Here is a 17198-nt window from a genome sequence, read left to right on the forward strand (position 1 = left end):
TCCCTGTCCCCGTCCTTGTTCCCATCCCTGTCTCCGTGTCCCCGTCGTCCCCGTGTCTCCGCGGTCCCGCCCCAGCCACGCCCCCTCCGACGGCACCGCCCATCACCGACCCCGCCCAGCAAGACCCCGCCCTCTCCCCTCGGCCACGCCCCTCTCCCCCGCCCTGAGGGAGCCGCGGCGCCGCCGCCATTTTGGAGCCGCCGCCGCCGCCGCTCCGCCGCCGGCCATGGCCAAGGACCAGCTGAAGCCGCGGCTGTGCCGAATGCTCAAGGGGGAGAGCGGCTACGGCTTCCACCTGCACGGCGAGAAGGGCAAGAGCGGCCAGTTCATCCGCAAAGTGGAGCCCGGCTCGCCCGCCGAGGCGGCGGGGCTGCGCGCCGGGGACCGCGTCGTGGAGGTGAACGGGCTCAACGTGGAGCAGGAGACGCATCACCAGGTAGGGCCCGGCCGGGGCCCCGCGGGCCGAGCGGGGCTGTGCCCGCTCCAGCCGCCCTGCGGCGGGCCGCAGCCCGGCCCGGCAGCGCCCGAGGGCAGCCCGGCACCCGCAGGTGAGACCCGGCTGTCACCGCCGCCCTCGCGGGGCCAGGGTCGGGGCTGGGCCCGGAACCGCGGACTGGGCCCCGCCGCCCCCCCGGCTCCGCTCCGGCCTCCCGGAGCTGCCCCCCGCGCTCCGGGGGTGCGGCACCGTTTGGGGGGTTAAAAACCTCCCCCGGCTGGCCGCTGTCCGGGGCTGGGCCGTGGTCCCGCCGCCCCGTTCCGTGCGGATCTGGGTTAAAGCCGCCTGCTCTGCGCGTGACAGTTTCCTTTTGCCGTGTTTTGGTGCGAGCGGGGCGGGCTGGCGGGGCTGGGGGCTGCGCTGCGGGCTCCCGGTGGTGCTGGGTCGCACCTGGCCGGCCGGGAGTGGCCGGAGCTGTCGGGAGCGGTGGCGGTGGCAAGGTCAGGGGTCAGGTCACCCTTGCTGGCACTCAGGTCCCCTTCTTGGGGCTCAGCGCGCACCCCGAGGGTCTGCTCACCTTCCGGGGGCCCCCTGCCCGAGGATCGCATCTCCCCCCTGGGAGTCTGCTCCCTTTCCCGAGGGTCAGGTCCCCCTCTCGAGGTTCTTGTGCCCCTCCTGGGGGTCAGGTCAGTCCCGGAGGTCAGGTCCCTCCCGGGGTCAGATCACCCTTCTGAGGGTCCCCCTTCCTGGGGCTGGTTCCCCTCCTATGGGCCAGGTCCCTCTCGGCTGTCAGATCCCCTTCCCGGGGGTCTGCTCCCCGTTCCTGGGAGTCTGGTCACCTTCCCGAGAGTCTGGCCCGTGCTCCGGCATTCTGGTCCTGTTCCTGGGGGTCACAGGAGGGGGATCACTGGTCAGGGTCCCTCTCCTGAGGGTCTGGTCCCTTCCCGGGGTCAGGACACCCTTCCCGGGGTCAGGTCCCTCCCGGGGTCACAGGAGAGGGACCAGCCTCCCACGCGTGCCACCCTGCTGGGGACCTGCCCTCCTCAGGGTGCAGAGTTTGGCTGTAAGTGTCACCGTGCTGGTTTTATTGACGGGCAGAAGCCGGGGTAGCAGTGGAGGCCCCGCTGGAATCACCACGAGATTGATCTGACAGGAAAGCGGCTCCTGGCAGAGGCTGGGAGGGCCCTGCTGAATTTGAGGGCCTTGTTTAGCACCAGCTTAAAAAAAACCAAAAAAAACCAAACTAGGAAGTGAAAAAGAGAAACTGAGAGAACTCGGAGGGGCCTGAGAGGTTTTTCCTCGCTTGATCCCCCAGTTGGAAATTAATGTTTTAAAAACTTAAAGGTTGTTTTCATTGTTTATTCTCCTGTCTCAGAAAGGAGAAGGTGGTGATTCCAGCCCTGCCCAGCCCCACAGGTTTGAACCAAGCTCTTAGGAGCAGATTTGGGTTATAAAGCTCTGTCTGAAGCCTGATGAGAGAAGAAACATTTATGTTTTCTCTTATTACTCTGACACTTAAAAGCGAACATGCTGCCAAAATACTTCAGTGGTAAAAAAAACCCTTGGTGGATGGTAGTATAGGGATTTCCATGGCAACCAATGGTGATCTCATGGGAAGCAAAGTTAAATTTTGGGCTGTCCGTGGGAGCACATCGTGGCCTGGGCTGGCCTGGGTGACATTTGCTCGGCAGAAGGTGATGAGGGCTGGGTAGGAACAAACTGGTCTGAAACCAAGGCTTGTTCTCTGTGTACACTGGTATTCCTGGTGCTTTCTGTGCTTCCTTTGGATTAACGCTGAAATCCAGGGCTGTGGGACGAGGTCCTGGCTGGCAGTGGGACGGATTGGTGGGGCAGCAGCAGGTGCCTGTCAGGCAGGTGGTGCAGGAAAGGTTCCTGCAGAACTCACGCTGGGGGAAGGTTTGTTGTGGGATGCAGGAGCTGTGGAGCATCTCCTGCTCAGCCTGGTGTTCCAGGAGCTCTGCGTGTGCTGTGGGAGGGACAGGGTGGATTTCTGACTTCACAAATTGGAAACTGTCAAAAATAATAACGACGAGGCAGCACTGTGTGAGAGCTGCTGCTCGGGGGTTTGTTACCAGGAGAAGAGTGCTCTGTGGGCTTACAGGATTTTTGGGATGTTCCAGGCCGCTGCTGGCAGAGCTTCCCTGGGGGCTGGGGGGCCCAGCTGTGTTCCAGAGTGGGATCCCCCAGTCCTGATCACAGCTTCCTGGGTGGACTGGGAGACAGCTGGAGGGAATCCCATCGCTGCTGTCCCCCACAGTGAGATCCTGAGCGAGAAGGGGGTGTTGGTTTGTTAGGGCTTCCTCTCTTTGGTACAGAGATATCCCGGTGTTTTCCTGTGGTGCTTTTCCATGCTCTCTGCAGGGAATGCTTCATTTGAGGTCTGCCCTGAGTTTTCTGGTGGCAAAGGGGACCCAAAACTTTTCTTCCCTGAGCCCAGCAGTGGTATAGAGGAATTCCAGCATCACAGAACCATGGAATCTCCTGAGTGGGAAGGGCCCACAGGGATCACAGATTCAGCTCCTGGCCCTGCACAGACACCCCAGCAATCCCAGCCTGGGCATCCCTGCTGTCCAAACGCTCCTGGAGCTCTGGGGCTGTGCCCATTCCCTGGGGAGCCTGGCAGTGCCCAGCACCCTTGGACAAGAGCCTTTCCTGATGCCCATCCTATCCCTGCCCTGGCACAGCTCCAGCCGTTCCCTGTGCTGTCCCTGCTCAGCAGAGAGTGGGGAGAGCTGGGGGCTGGCAGCAGAGGGATGAGCTTTCCTCTGTCCCTGCTGACAGCGGGTGTGCAGGTGGGGCAGCTGCGGCTCCTGTGCTCGGGATCATGATCCGTGGATGTCATCCAGCAGCATGGTTTAACAGGGGCTGCGAGTCAGAGTGCCTGAAGGGCAGGAGCTGCAGCTCAGCCACAAAAATGGGCAAACTGGAATGCCAGGAAATAGGAGAGTCTCTTGTTGGAGTAAGTCTTGGGTTTGGAACAGGAGTAGAACAAGAATAACTGGGAAATTTGGGTGCAAATGGTGCGGGAGAAAGGGGTGAGGTCAGTGAGCTGAGAGCAAAGGAGGAGCTGGGTACTTCAGTCATGGGATCAAGGAATATCCTGGATTGGAAGGGACCCATAGGGATCATCCAGTCCAGCTCCTGGCCCTGCCTGGGACCCCCCAAATCCCACCCTGTGCATCCCTGGGAGTGTTGTCCGAGCGCTCCTGGAGCTCTGGCAGCCTCGGGGCTGTGCCCGTTCCCTGGGGAGCCTGAGCCAGGCTGACAGAACTTCAGAGAACTTTACAGGGAGAAAGGTTTGTGGGAGGTCTTGTTTTGCTGGATGCAGAATTCCTGAAGAACTAATTGAGGAGTTAATAGAGTGAGTTAATGAGTGACAGCAGTGCTCGGGCCGGGCTGTCAGACACGGAGCCTCGGCCGGGAGCAGCAGTCCCTCACCCCTGGCCCTGTTTATAGGGAACACAGCCCTGCTCCCAGTTACATTTATGGGCTGCAGTGGTTTTACCTCCTTTTCACAGAAAATCCACAGATGTCGGGGCTTTATGGAAGGCTCGGGGAAGGAATGTGGCCTCTGTGTGACCAGGAGTAGCAACAAAGGCTCTTAAGTGTCTCCTTTGATTCAATATTATTGGAAGCAGGAGTGTGTTGTCTTTCCTGGCTGCTGCTGTGTTTCTCTACTTGAGCTTTTCTTTTTCCCTCTCTGCTCCTGTTCCTCCCACCATCCTTCCCTCACTCCTGGTGGACTTCCCTGCTCCTTGTTTTGATCCTCCCTGGCCGCCAGCACTGCAGTAACCAATATTGACCTTATTATCACTGCCTGGACTATTTTTACCTGCACCTTAACTCTGGTTTGGAGGGAAACTTGGGCAAATAAATATCAGTTATCTCAGGAAATGAAGCTTTTGCAGCCAAACTTGAAAATATCAGACAAAAAAGGCTCGGATTTAGGTGGAATTTGAGTGCCACACATATTGCTGTTGGATGAGGTGTGGAAGTGGGAAGTTCCATCTTTGTGTTTCTTAGTGCCTGTTAGTCCCAGATGGAGCAGAGGCACCTCGAGAGTGACAGTAATAAACGTCTGCAGGGCCTGAAGCCTGACCAAAATTGTCATTTCTGTCAGGGGCGCCTTTAAAGCAAACCCCACGTGGCACCGAGCCGTGACCGGGGCTGTCACCACAGCGAGGGTGAGGTGATGTCAGGAGGAAGTGCAGCTCCTCAGCCTGAGCTGGCAGCTCAGCGCCTGCTGGGCTGGGGTTGCTCCTCGTTGTCGTGCTCAGTGTCTCTTTGCTGTGTCCACCTGTTAGCTGGGAGCGCTCTGGGGGTGCAGTCCCCGGGGTCAGGGTACCCACACGCCCCATTCCTTCCCCCGGAGTCAGCCTGGGGTGCCTGAGGACACTGGGGTCATCTGGGCAGGAGAGGAAGCTGGAAGGCATGAGAAAAAAACCTTCTGGTGAAATGGCAAAGGGCAGGGAGGCACTGGGGGCAGGCAGAGCTCAGAGCTCTTCCCTGGCTGGGCAGAGGGAAAAGCTTCTCTGGCACAGCTTTCCACAGACTCTCCTGAGCTGGAAAGGAGCTCAGGGATCACAGATCCAGCTCCTGGCCCTGCACAGACACCCCAGCAATCCCAGCCTGGCATCCCTGGGAGGGGAGCTCTGGCGGCCTCAGGGCTGTGCCCATTCCCTGGGGAGCCTGGGCAGTGCCCAGCACCCTCTGGGGTAGAACCTTTCCTGCTTTCCAGCCTGACCCTCCCTGGCACAGCTCCAGCCGTTCCCTGGGTCCTGTCCCTGCTCACAGGGAGCAGAGATTGGAGCTGCCCCTCAGGATGAAGCTGCAGCCCCTGGGGAGGTTTGAGCTTGGTCTCCTCCAGCTGGACACTCCAAGTGCCCTCAGCCTCTCCTTGTGTGGCCCCACCAGACCCTTCCATCCCACGTCCCTCCTTTGCATGCTCCCCAAGAGCTTTAGTTGTTTTGTATATTGAGGTGCCCAGTCCCAGGGCTGGAGGTGAGCCCCCGCAGTGCAGAGCAGGACAGTCCCCTCCCTTGCTGCTGTCCCTGATGCCCCTCGAGACAGGGATGTCCCTCCTGGCACCAGGGCACTGCTGACTCAGATGCCCTTTGCCATCCACCAGGACCAGGTCCCTTTCCAGAGCTGCTCTCCAGCCTCCCCGTCCCAGCCTGTGGGTGCATCCAGGGCTGCCTCGGCCCAGCTGTGGAATCTGGCACCTGCCTGTGCTGAACCTCACACCGCTGTGATTCCCAGCCCTTGGATTTGTCCAGGTCTCTGCAGGGCCTCTCTGCCTTAGGGGAGGCAGCAGCTCCTCCCAGTTTTGTACCTTCTGCAGACTTCCCTGGTGTCCCCTCAAGCTGCATCCAGGTCACCTGGGCAGGTGCTGAAGGGAGCTGGGCCTGAGCTGGAGCCAGGTGGAACTTTGGCTTTGCAGGGAAACTTCCCAAACATCTGGACTGCTCAGTCCAGGGTTGGTGTGGGGCTGGCAGTGCCCCTGCTGCACTTGCAGGGTGCCTGTGCTGGGAACCTGGGCTTGCAGTGGGATTTCTCTGCTGCAGTTTGCTGCTGCTCAGAGCTCTGTGGCCTGGAGTGACACTGATGACTCCGGAGTCACTGTGATTCTGATTTCCCTGGGCAGCTTTCGGAACAGTGGCAGCAGAGCAGGGCCTGGCACTGGGAGAGGCAAAGCCTGCAGGAGTGGGGATGCTCTGGCTGCTGCAGCCACAGGAAGGAAGAAGGAAATAGAACACAAGAAGCTGCTTCAGTTTCAGTTTTGCCTTTGATTCGTTGTGAGGACTGAGTTCTGTCACACCTCGGAGAACACGCCGGTGGCTCTGCTGTGACATTTGGGGTTTTCTTCCATGTGGCAGTTTCTTCCTCTCCTTCCATTCTCATAGCCCTGCGCAGCCTGCAGCTCGTTCCAGCTCCTTGCTTGGCTGTGCAGCGGGCTGGGATGAGAAGGTTGTGTTTCCTTAGCTGTTTATTTGTGTTCTCTTCCCTGGGCAGATCCCCCGGGACGCCGTTTAATTGAATTCTTTTATGTTAAGATGGATTTCTTTTCTTTGAGAAGGATAATTGAGCCTGTGAGCTCACAGGTTGAGAAGTGTCCCCGTGTCCCCGAGGCAGGGGACGAAGGGCAGGGTTGCACGGCGCCAGGAGCGGGCAGAGGGCCAGGCTGCCCCGTGCTGGCACCGCGTCCGTGCGGGATGGCAGCGGCAGAGCCGCGGGCACGGGGCCAGCGCCGGGAGCTCCGCAGCTGGAGCAGCACGGCAGCGCTGGCACCAGGGACAGCACGGGGCCCTGGGACCCAGGCAGGAGCAGGGGGACAGGAACAGGGCTGTCCTGGGGATTTAACCAGGGCGTGGCTGGATGGCACCGGCAGCGTCATGGTGCAACATGTTCCTGCTGTGGCTGTGCCAGTGCCGGCGCACAGGGAGCAGGGCTCAGACACCTCCCCTTCCTGGGAGCTTCTGCTGCTTCCTCTGAGAGCCTGCAGCTCCTGGCAGCAGAGGGACCTGGAGCTGCTGGAGTGAACCCAGAGAGGCCGTGGAGATGTTGGAGCCCCTCAGCTCTGCAGCCAGGCCAGCAGAGCTGGGAATGTTCACCTGGACAAGAAAAGGCTCCAGGGAGAGCTCAGAGCCCCTGGCAGGGCCCAGAGGGGCTCCAGGAGAGCTGCAGAGGGACTGGGGACAAGGGACAGGAGCCAGGGAATGGCTGCCAGTGCCAGAGGGCAGCCATGGATGGGAGATTGGCAATGAGGAATTGCTGGCTGGGCTGGAATTGCCAGAGCAGCTGGGGCTGCCCCTGATCCCTGCAGTGCCCAGGGCCAGGCTGGACACTGGGGCTGGAGCAGCCTGGCACAGTGGCAGGTGTCCCTGCCCATGGTGGCACTGGGGGGGCTCTGAGGTCCCTTCCCACCTTAACCCATCTCATGACTGCGCTTCTGTTTCACTGAACATGAGTCCCACTGCTGGAAGTTCTGCTGGGCAGTTGGAATATGGGGCTGGAATGTGATGGGGCTGCAGTGGGGCTGGCAACAGCCATGATTCTGTGTTAGGTTAAGTCAAGCTCAGCCCAGGGAATGGAATATCCAGGTTATCCTGAGAGCCCTGAGCCAGGACACCCCATTCCTGCTGAGCAGGTGCTCAGTCTGCACCATTTAGCAAATTGGAAAACACCAAAGGATGTTTTTTCAGCTTAGCTCTGCAGCTTGTTTCCTTTCTGTTTTTTAGTTGGAAGATTGCTTTTCTTTGTGCTCAGTTGTTGTTTACTTCTTCTGCATTCTCCTAGTTCTTGTTCCCTGTCATAGTTGGAATGAGGTGGTCTTTAAAGTCCCTTCCCACCCAAACCATTCACTGATTCCCTGATTTACTGTATCATTATTTAGTGTTGTACTGTCCTTGGTATAGCCTAAATTTTCTTCCATGACTTTCTAAGTATTTCCCCTCCCCCAGCCCTCTGCCTTGGTTTTCCAGGGGCTGGAAGTTCTCCCTGAGTTCACACCTCTGTGATGTGAATCCCTCTTTCTGAGGTAGCAGTTCAGTGGTTCAGGGCTCCTTTTTTAGTCGGTGGAGGAGCCAGGTGCTCATTCCCTGTCTGTGCAGGGGTCTGAAATAGCCGAGTTGTGCTGGAGAAGCGGGGCATCTGTGGGACTGACAGGATCAGTCATCCTCAGCATACACAGCTGCACCTCGGGGGAGACCCAGCCTGGGCAGGGACACCTGCAGGGCTGCCACAGGGACAGGGACAGGGCCCTCCTCACCTGGGTCAGGCAGCCTAGCAGCTGCCCAGCACAGGAGATTGGGCTGGGTGCTCCCAGAGCTTTCCCAGCCTAAAGGATTCCTCACTGTGAGACGCTGAGGTTTTGCCATGTCCAAGCCCTGAGCTCTGCCTGGGGAACCTTCTCCCTCTTCCACAGCGGGGGGATGAGTTTGCTGCTGGAAGCAGGGAGGGATTCAGAACCATGGAGATCTCTAGGGCCAAAGCACTGAACCAGATCAAAGCTGTTGTTCACATGCCCAGCACGGCTGGTTTTCAGTTCTGTGAGGAGCGTGGGGCACAGCTCTGCTGCTCCTGGCATCAGGAGCTGCTGGAGCAGCTCCAGAGGAGCCCAGCACGTTCATACAGAGCCTGGAGCACCTCCAGAGATATCCTGGGAGAGTTGGGAATGTTCAGCCTGGGGAAGGGAAGGTCGTGTGGGGACCTCACAGCACCTTCCAGGATCTGAGGGATCCAAGAGAGCCAGAGGGGGACCCTGAATCAGCACTGGAGTGCCAGGACACAGGGAATGGCTTCCCACTGCCAGAGGGCAGCCATGGATTGGTTTAGATTGGGTATTAGGAAAACATTCCTGCCTGGGAGGGCAGGCAGGCCCTGGCACAGGTGCCCAGAGCAGCTGGGCTGCCCCTGCATCCCTGGCAGTGCCCAGGGCCAGGCTGGACACTGGGGCTGGAGCAGCCTGGCACAGTGGCAGGTGTCCCTGCCATGGCAGGGTGGCACTGCAGGGTCTCTGGGGTGCTTCAGGCAGAGGACAGGGTTTCCCACCTTCTTCAGTGCCTGGCATGGGGACAACCCAAAGCTCAGAGGACATTTATCAATATTTTACTGAGTTTTTCCTGTTTTAGAGAAAGTTCGTTTAATTATGGCTGGTCCCAGACTGCTGCGTGTGGCTGAGGGCTCTGGAAACTCAAGGATGAAGCAGCAGAGGAGTTTCCAAAAGCTGTGAGGGGCTTTAGGGTGCCAGATGTTGGTGTGGGGTTTGGGATTTCATGGCTGTTACCCTGTAACTTCCTCTTGCAAAAGAGGCAATTTCAGGCCTTCTGTTTTTCCTTCCCTTCTGACACCGTTGTTCTCACACTGAAATAACTGGTGCAGGGCAGTGATGATGATGTGGGGAGTGCTTCCAGTGTGTCCATGGCCTCGCTGCTCCTGCTGTGCCCTCCACGTCCAGCAGCAGCTCTGCTGAGGAATGTTGTGTCTTGCAGGAAAAATAATGGCCACTTCATTTTTGACAGGTGAATTTTGGGCATCAGCAGCAATTTCTTTATGGAAAGGGGTCAGGCCTTGGCAGGGGCTGCCCAGGGAGCTTGGCAGTGCCCATCCCTGGAAGTGTCCAAGGAGTTCCTGGAGGTGGCACTCAGGGCTCTGGGCTGGGGACAGGTGGGCATTGGGCACAGCTGGGACTCCCTGGGCTGGGAGAGCTTTTCCAATCTCAGGGATCCTGGGATTCTTAGAGCTTCTTTGTGCTGTTTTCTCAAATACCTGGAAACAAATGCTGGAATGAAGCAGTGCAGGTTTGAAGAACTAAACTGTTAAGTTATTTTTAGTTTTAGAAGAGAAAAGCAAGGAGAGTATTGAGAGTATCCTTGGGTATCTGTGCTGGAGTTTCCCAAGGAGCAGTGAAGTGGGCACGGGAGACTTTGGCCGTGCAGGGAAAATCCTGTTGTGTAATCCCAGTTTGTTTGGAGCTGTGGACAGTGCCCTGGTCAGGAATGTGCTATTTTGGGAAAGGCAGGTGGGATCACCACCAGCCAACCAGCAGGGCCAGTGCTGGGGAAGCAGGAGGATCTGCAGGGCCTGCCTGGAAGGAGCTGGGTTTGGGTTGTGATGCTGCGGGGGCAATTCCTGCTGAGGGAATGGCTGCAATTCCTGTGGCTTGGCCCATCCAGAGTCCTGGGGGGAATCACGGGATCCCAGGATGGTTTGGGGCCTTAAAGCCCCTCTTGTTGCACCCCCTGCCAAGGGCAGGGACACCTTCACTGTCCCAGGGCACTCCAAGCACCACCTAAAACAATCCATGCTTCCGTGATCAGTAGAGCTGTTGATGATCCTTTGTGCAAGGTGGACGTTCAGTTATTTTCCCAATGTTCATCCAATCTCTAGGATTCTTTATTAAGCTTGAAAAAACAAATGTCATCCTTTTCAGTCTTTTGAAACGCTCAGCCTACAGATTCCATGGGTTTTATGAGTGGTTTTGGTTACGATTGAGGGAATTCAGTCCCAATGTGAGTGACTCCTTGGATTAGTGCTCCAAGCCCGAGTTGGATGGACATTTCAGCTGGAATGCTGTCCCCTTCCTGCTGCTCCATCCTTCCTCACTTCCCTGCCCTCTCTCCCTGCTCAGACATTCTTGCAGCAATGCTGGAAGCCAGTCTGGGGGAATGATCCAGCTGGTTATTTTTTTCCTGCTAATACTGCATGGCAAAGGAAACCCATTTTTTCCCAGCAGTGCAGTTTAATACCCAGCAAGCCGTGGCCTCAGATCAGGAGAGCAGGTTGAGCTTTGATGTTTCTTTGTCCAGGTTAAAGCCACGGAACTCCTCAGGGTGGGTCTGAGAGTTCCCAGGGATTGTTTTCCTTTCAGGATGTTTTATGATGGATGAAGCCTGGCTCATGAACAGAGGTTAAGTGGTGCCGTGCAGGGAGAGCAGCCTGGTGGTGCCTTGTCCTGGGAGAGATGTTTTACCCAGTTCCGAGGAACTGGGTAAAGAGGGAGGAATTTCCCCATGGAAAGGGGTCAGGTCTTGGCAGAGGCTGCCCAGGGAGCTTTGCAGTGCCCAACCCTGGAGGTGTCCAGGGAATTCCTGGAGGTGGCACTCAGGGCTCTGCGCTGGGGACAAGGTGGGCATTGGGCACAGCTTGGACTTGATGCTCTTTTCCAACCTCAGCCATTCTGAGCTCCTTCTGAAGAGTCTTTATTTATTTTAACTGCAAAACTTCTTAAACTTTGCATGGACTGTGTCTGTAATGCTCTGAAAGCTTGAGGAAATATAAAGGCATTTATTTAATGTCCTGTTTGAGGGCTCTGCTTCGCTGGGGCCTCGGTTCTGGGTCTGTTGAGTGGAGGAGCATTGGAATATTCTGGTAGGAGCTGCAGTGTGTGACGGGCTGGGCTGTTCCGGTGCAGGTACAGCCACAAACTCTCCTTGGGAGCTTTGAACTGGGATGAAGGACCAGGAAAGGAGCACAGCAGTTGTTTCACTGGCTCACTTGAGGCCATGTGTTGATCAAATGGGCGTCTGTGGAACGGGCAGCCCTTGATCTGCCTGTGGGGTGCAGCAGGAAATCTCAGTTTGCAAATGCTGGCCCTCAGTCTGAGTACAAAGAGGTGTCTTTTGTAACTTCGCCTTGGTCTGTGTGGGCAGCACAGATGAAAACGTCCAAGGTCCACGGAAGGACAGAGTGGGGTTTCTGTGAAACGCTGCTTGTGCACCCCAGTAAAAACCAGCACCCTGCTCTGAGACCCCAGTGTGGTCATGAGCAGGGATTTCTGTGGGGCTGAGCTGTGGTGACCCAGGAGGAAATGTCACTTGTTGCTTGGAGCAGACAGAGTAACCAGCCCTGAGCGGCATCAAAGTGATCAGGAAGGCTGAGAGGGAGGAGCCTGGAGTCCTGCAAGGGATGGAAATCAACGCTTCGAGCTCCCCGGGACTTTGTTTTGCTCGTTTAATATTCAAATGCAGTTGCAAATCTCACACTCAAAGGTTAATGCTTAATGGCGAGCCCAGAGTCCTCCCGGGTTCCTTGGGACTGGTGTTGCTTTTGTGGGGCCATCAGCACAGAGGAGCACCTGGAAATACCAATCCTGCTGAATTAGTGCTGAAATACAGATCACAGCCGGGGAGATTCCTCTGCCCTCAGAGCCGATGTGAGCCCAGCAGCCCACAGAGGTGAATTTTAGGGAGATACTGAGCTCCATGTGTGCTGAGCTGGTGAAAAAGGCCTTTTTTGTGCTCTTCTGTTCCCAGAGCATTTGGGATCCTTTTCTGCAGCTTTTTCCTGCAGCTTTTGAAGTGCTGCGGTTTCGGTTTCTTCGTGTCTGGGTGTGGAGCAGTTAATTAAAAAGTAACATTTAAATCAAGAAGCTGTGCAAATTCTGTCTTTAGCATGGGGTAGGGCAGCAATTAGGAGGCTGCTTAACGAGATACTGGGTGAGGATAAGGTTGATGATCAAAACAAAGTACTCCTGATATCATCTCTTTCTTTGGGAGCTTCAGAGGCCGGGAAGGATTAGAAGGAGCTCTTCATTTCGGGTGCACGTTTGTCCAACACAGAGGCTTTCAGGGGTTTATTGCTGGGGCAGATTTTTGTTGAAGAAAAAACCCAGCACAGCCCTTTCCATGCAGAGCAGCATCCCACCATGCCTGCCTGTGGTTTCCTGCTGGTGGCCAGGGAGCGTCGGTGGCACTGAGCTGGGGGGATGTGGGAGCTGGCAGAGGGACAGGGACAGGCTGGGTCATGGCTGAGGGACAGCCGGGCCAGGTGCCAGCCATGCCCTGGGTCAGCCCCAGGCCCTGCAGCACTCCAGGCTGGGCAAGGCCCTGGGGGTGCTGTGCCAGCTGGGACACGAGCCCAGGGGGGCCGGGGGGCAGGAGGCCGAGGGCCCCTGGGCTGGGCAGCCCCAGGGTGGGCACAGCCAGGGCAGGGACTGTCCCCTGTGCTGGCCCTGCTGAGGGACCCCGGGATCCTGGGAAAGCTGCGGGCCCCTCCTGCCAGGAGAGCCCTGGAGGGGCTGGAGGGAGCAGGGAATGGAGCTGGGGAGGGAATGGAGCCCCAGCAGGGCTCAGGGAGCTGGGCAGGGAATGGAGCTGGGAGGGAATGGAGCCCCAGCAGGGCTCAGGGAGCTGGGCAGGGAATGGAGCCCCAGCAGGGCTGAGGGAGCTGGGCAGGGAATGGAGCTGGGCAGGGAATGGAGCCCCAGCAGGGCTGAGGGAGCTGGGCAGGGGCTGAGCCTGCAGCAGAGGAGGCTCAGGGGCCCTGGTGGCTCTGCACAAGTCCCTGGCAGGAGGGGACAGCCGGGGGGTCGGGCTGTGCTCCAGGGAACAGGGACAGGAGAGAGGGAACGGCCTCAGGCTGGGCCAGGGCAGCTCAGGGTGGGCACAGCAGGAATTTCCCCCTGGAAAGGGGTCAGGCCTTGGCAGGGGCTGCCCAGGGAGCTTTGCAGTGCCCATCTCTGGACTGGTTGGCTTTGGAGGGCTTTTCCAACCTTAATGGTGCCAGGATTTTGTAATGCAAATGCAGAGATCTCTTTAATTTGTCAGATGTTAAGGAATAATGAAGAAATTCATCTTCATAGTTCACAAGGGGAAAACAAAAGGAGATTCTTGGCAAACTGGTGACATATTTTGGTTGAAATTTTATCTGTGAATTTTAAGTGTATCCAAGTGGTTTTCAATAAGCAGCTTGGGCCAGGGAACGTCTCAGGGAGCTGAAATGCCTCTTGGGGGTGTGTAGCAATGATGAACCCCAGTGAGCTGGGATCACTGCCTCGAGGCCTCCAGTGTGTCCTGCTTTGCCTTTATCAGGGATTCCAAAAAGAACTGAGTGAATGAGACAGGCAGGGGACAAAGAGAATGGTGCTGAATGAGAATGGAGTTACGGCAGTTCTGATGTCAAAGGAACTGTTTTAGTTTTGTGCTGCTGCTTGGGAGGGTGTCCCAGAGCTGCCCCTTGGTGGAGAACCTTCCACAGGTCCTGTCCCTTGGCTGTTCCTCATGGCTGGCACGGAATGGGCTCCTGGCATGGTGTCATTTGAGAGCAGAGGGGCTGGGTTCATGGAATTGTGGAATCCCGGACTGCTGTGGGTGGGAAGGGACCCCAAAGCCCCTGCAGTGCCAGCCCTGCCATGGCAGGGACACCTGCCACTGTCCCAGCTGCTCCAGCCCCAGTGTCCAGCCTGACACCTTGAGCTCCAGGATTTACATAGGAAGCATTTCCTTTCCTCCTTTGGAGTTTCTCACCGTCCACCATTCCTCTGAAGAGAAATCCACAAACGTCTTGGATTCAGTCTTTGCAGTGTTAAAGATGAATGTGGGAATTATTCCATCTTGGAAGCACAGACAGAGTGTGTTCCTCAGGAGTCTGAGCTGGGAGCCTAAGGAGGTTGAGCGAGCTCTGAAATAACTGAGTAGCTCATGGGTCTCTTCCCTGGCAGACTGAATCCCAGAATCCCAGAAATACTGAGGCTGGAAAAGCCCTCTGGGGTCACTGGGTCCAAGCTGTGCCCAATGCCCACCTTGTCCCCAGCGCAGAGCCCTGATTGCCACCTCCAGGAATTCCCTGGACACCTCCAGGGATGGGCACTCCAAAGCTCCCTGGGCAGCCCCTGCCAAGGCCTGACCCCCTTTCCACGGGGAAATTCCTGCTGAATTCCTGCAGGATGATGACTTTTTGTCTCCCTTGTCCAGCACTCCCAGGAGGAGGACTCTGAGATGTACCTGCAGCCCCCATCAGGGCTGACCCAAGACATTTACAGGGTGCTCTGAATTCTGAATGGTGCTTGCTTCTCTCTCAAGGAAAGTTGGGTCCTTTTTAGGGAAGTGAAATTGTGCAGTTGAGAAATGTTGATAACCCAAATATCCAATTTCTTGGGAAGAGCTTGAGGATAAAAATACTGGCGAGTGTAAGTTGTTGTGAGGTGGCAGTGGGGTGTTCTGTATGAGCCTGGCACCGCTCCTCGCTGCTTTCCTGGGAGTGCTTGACAGGTCTGGGGATGGCTCAGGGCTGGCTTCCAGCTGGGCACGGAGGGAGAGCTGTGTGGCAGGAAGTGGGAAGGGGCTGGGAGTGACCCTGTCCCTGCCCTGGAGTCACCAGGCAGCAGTGGGACACCTGGGCATCCTCTGTGTCCCTGCAGTGATGCACTGCAGGCTCCAGCTTCTTCCCAGGCAGCACTGGGCTGGGATAACCATAACAGTAATAATAACAACAGCAGCAGCCCCTCTGCTTGCCATCAGTAACTGCCCTGGTGTCTTGGTTTGAAAAGACAGGAAGTCCTGGGCTGTGTTTCCCCATCCAGAGCTGCCTGACCTTGGGGAGGGACCTGCTGTGGTTCAGATGTCTGACTGGAAAACCACAGCAGCTGCACGTCCATGCTGTGGTGTACCTGGAATCACAGAGTCAGGGAGTCTCCTGAGCAGGAGCGGACCCACAGGGATCACAGATCCAGCTCCTGGTCCTGCACAGACACCCCCACAATCCCAGCCTGGCCATCCCTGGCAGCGCTGTCCAAATGCTCCTGGAGCTCTGGGGCTGTGCCCATTCCCTGCCCAGCACCCTTGGAAAAGAGCCTTTCCTGATGTCCATCCTATCCCTGCCCTGGCACAGATCCATGGAGATTTGAAAAGATTTGGAGCAGGCTCTGGCAGCACAAGGTGCTGGTCCTGTGCTGGATCAGCTCCTGTGGAAGATTCCCAGAGCTTGGCCAACAGTTTAAAATAGTAACTGGTCTTGGTGGCTTCTCCAGTTACCAGGATCATTCCAGGGATCTCATGATTTACATATCGTTTTCCAAATGTCCACATGCACAGGAAAAGAAATTTGCTGTTGCTCTGACCCTGAGGTGCTGAAGGAAGAGTTGAAGTGATGTGTGCCAGGAGGAGTGGGTTGAGGGATGAGCTGGGGCTCGGAGCAGCTGGCAGCGTTCGGGCACAGGGGCTGGGCTGGCTGCTCCTCCACGGGATGGAACAGGAACTCCAGAAAACTGCAGAGGGCAGGGTAAGGTGGGATCTTGGGAAGGAATTCCTGGCTGGGCTGGAACTGCCAGAGCAGCTGGGGCTGCCCCTGCATCCCTGCAGTGGCCAAGGCCAGGCTGGACACTGGGGCTGGAGCAGCCTGGCACAGTGGCAGGTGTCCCTGCCATGGGCACCCCCTTGTCCTGTCCCTTGTCCCCAGTCCCTCTGCAGCTCTCCTGGAGCCCCTCTGGGCCCTGGCAGGGCCTCTGAGCTCTCCTTAGAGCCTTCTCCTGTCCAGGTGAGCTCCCCCAGCTCTCCAGGCTGGCTCCAGCCCTGGAGCAGCTCTGTGGTCTCTGCACTCTGTCCAGCAGTTTGTCTCAGCTCTTGTTTATTTACTGTTAGAACCAGAGGCTCTGGGAATATTTCAATTGCTGTATTACGGTTGAGGTTCAGAAGAGTTGGTGGAAGGATCTGTATGTATGTATTTCTTTATTTACTGGAAGTGAGGAAGCAGCAGAGAGCAGAGCCCATCCCAGTGACCCCTGGGCTGTGTGGAGTCAGGACTGGACTGCAGCAGTTTGTGGGTTAGAACAATCTGCACTATCTGGAGTGGCCATCTGGTCACTTGGTGTTTGTGGTCACTTGGCCATTCTGGCTGAGCACTGGGGCAGTGCCTGGATGGTTTTACAGCTCTTCCACCCTTCAATCCCTGAATTCCTGCCAGAGAGGGTTAGGGAAGAGCTGAAGGTGTCATAAAACCCCAACTTCAGAAAGTTGATGCAGGTGTTGTTGGTATAAACCCCCAAAATGAGAAAACCTCTGGACCATTTTCCCCAGTCTTTGCATCACTCACTCCTGCTGGAGAGAAGTGAGTGATGGTCCCCTGTTTAGTCTGGGACAGTCCAGCTGTTTTAGTCTGGGATTATTGTTTTTCTTTGAGTGTATTTAGCCGTGGCAGGGGCTGCCCAGGGAGCTTTGCAGTCCTCATCCCTGGAAGTGTCCAAGGAGTTCCTGGAGTTGGCACTCAGGGCTCTGGGCTGGGGACAAGGTGGGCATTGGGCACAGCTGGGACTCCATGGGCTGGGAGGGTTTTTCCAGCCTCAGGGATCCTGAGTTTTTTGTTGGGGCTGCTGTTAAAGCAGCTGGGAAGAGGCTGAATAAATCCCAAAATTGGTGTGAGTGGACATTGATTAGGGAATAGTTTGTGTATTTCCGTTCTGTCAGCAGTGCAGGTACCCTGGGAAATGCTGCTCTTCCTTAATTCCAACAGCTCAAACTCTTCTTTT

At 56.8% G+C, this 17198-nt stretch overlaps 1 protein-coding gene across 1 annotated transcript in view; it reads left to right on the plus strand.

The window, feature by feature from the left end:
* Positions 1-494: 494 nt before the first annotated feature.
* The window catches only part of PPP6R2 (protein phosphatase 6 regulatory subunit 2), a 62986-nt gene continuing 46282 nt past the window's right edge, over positions 495-17198 (plus strand). The window contains exon 1 of the mRNA XM_039704553.1: positions 495-548. The gene's annotated coding sequence lies outside the window, so the exon portion shown is untranslated. The remainder of the gene's footprint in view (positions 549-17198) is intronic.

Source organism: Passer montanus, unplaced genomic scaffold, assembly GCF_014805655.1.
Source record: "Passer montanus isolate IOZ18808 unplaced genomic scaffold, ASM1480565v1 scaffold177, whole genome shotgun sequence".
NCBI lineage: Eukaryota > Metazoa > Chordata > Aves > Passeriformes > Passeridae > Passer > Passer montanus.